This window comes from Alexandromys fortis, unplaced genomic scaffold (genome assembly GCF_014885135.2).
Source record: "Alexandromys fortis isolate MF-2015 unplaced genomic scaffold, M_Fortis_MF-2015_v1.1 scaffold_72, whole genome shotgun sequence".
Lineage (NCBI taxonomy): Eukaryota > Metazoa > Chordata > Mammalia > Rodentia > Cricetidae > Alexandromys > Alexandromys fortis.
The window spans coordinates 6,133,342-6,135,393 of record NW_026067969.1 but is presented as its reverse complement, the minus strand read 5'-3'; positions in this window follow the sequence as shown (position 1 = coordinate 6,135,393).

Sequence of the window (2,052 nt, the reverse complement as noted above, 5' to 3'; positions counted from 1 at the left end):
AGGTAGGGGTGGGGGGAAGGTATGGGGGGATGGAAGTAGGGGTGGGGAAGGCATGGGGGATGGAAGTAGGGATGGGGAGAGGTATGGGGGGTGGCTGCACTCTGGGATGAAGAGAAATTTTCTGATGGGCTTGGGCAGGGCCACTTGGAGACCTGGGTGATGAGAAATACTCAGAAGAGCTCTGGAGAAGATATCTGCTCTCCATATGGGACATCTGGTACTTCCTTGATTTGCTACTCAGGAATGACCAAGAGCAGGGAAGATGTACACCCCAGGCAGAGGCTGGGTTCTCCGGATAGGCTCTGTGGACCACTCCCCGAGGACTGAGGACAAGGACATAACTTGCAAAGAACTCCTTGTGTGGGTCCTCCTGGAACTTGGGTAGAACTGAAAAGGGTTTCAACAGGTAGCCAAGAGGGTCAGCCAGCAAGTCAAAAGGAAGAGGGACCACGTGAGGCCAACATGGCCACCTGGAGGAACCCGGGGACATCTGGGATAGAGGCAATGTGATCTAGTCACCTGTTCAGATAAGCAAAGCCGAATAGGCCCTTAAGGAGTGGAGGTGGTCACAGTAGGCAGGGAGCCACAGATGACCTTGATCCTATGCATCCTCTATGAATTTCTACAATAAGCATGTTTTGTATTTAGAAGAAGAAAAAGATGAAGCCTGTGGGTAGCAGGCGTTGTCATTAATGTAAATGAGCTGCCTAGGAGAGAAGAGGCAGCAGGCACTTCCAGCCTCTCTGGGGCAAGCACCACCCAGAAACACCTGACCAAGCCGAGCTTGGACTCTGAGCATTAGCTGCTCCTGCAGGGGACCTGGGTTTGGGCTCCATCATGATGACTCACAACTGTCTTTAACTCCAGTTCCAGATCTGAGGCCCACTGTGGGTACCAGGCATGCACACAGTGCACATACATACATATATGATGTCACACAATCATACAAAAAATAAAAATAAACAAATTGAGTTGGGCCAAGTAACCTTTAATTCCAGCACTCAGGAGACTAAGGCAGGTTTTAGACAGCTTTGTCTACATAGCAAACTCCAGGCCAGCCCATCTGAGGCCCTATCCCAGGAGAAAAGAAAAACAAAACAACTTTTAAAAAGTATTTATTTCTAGCCAGGCATAGAAACTTTTAATCCCAGGACTTGGGGGTCAGAGCCAGAAAGGCAGGATTTTTTTTTTTTTTTTCTAGACAAGGTTTCTCTGTGTAGCTTTGGTACCTGTCCTGGAACTTGCTCTGTAGACCCGGCTGGCCTTGAACTCACCAAGATCCTCCTGCCTCTGCCTCCTTAGTGGCAGGAAGATGGCAGAAGCTACAGAGGAAACCACTAAGCTGAGTAAGAGGAGCAATGGACAAGGTGTCTAGAGACCTCGGGGCAGGTCTGGCAAAGTGGCCTCTATCTAGCATCCATCAACCTTGATGCTAGGAGGCACTTCCTTTTCCACACAGGTCCACCATTGCCTCATCTGTAGAGCTCTGAAGAGAGGAGAAAGGTCCCAGCTAGCTTTGACTCGGATGCTCCAGACATCAGAAAAATAACCACAGTGTCTAACTTTCCGATGACCTCAGGATCCGTGCCCACTCGGAGTTAGGAACGCACAGGCAGCGATAGTATATCACAGTGACACATGGGGGCACGGTCACCTGACTGTCGCACTCACACATTTAATGAACATTCATGCATTCAAGTGTTTCTTGGGCACGACAGTAGGAACCCGGCATGAGGCAGGCAGTGGCGGGCTCTGCCTCAGAGAACCTGCAGTCTAGTGGGGGAGACCGAAGACAAGCAAACAAGGAACCGGTTAAGCACGCATTACAGGAAAGCGAAATCGGAGCTTTTGGCTGTTTGGGGGTGGGGGAGCACTTGAGGTCTGGCAACCTGAGATGGTGTTTGAAACTTGAGCAGACCAGCATTAGTCAGAATTGGACAGGCTATGCTGCCCTAACAAATGAGTCCCCAACCTGAGAGAGCTGACAAGATGACAAGAATTGTTTCTTAATCATTTTATTTATTTACGTGTTTGTATACACATTGGTGCATA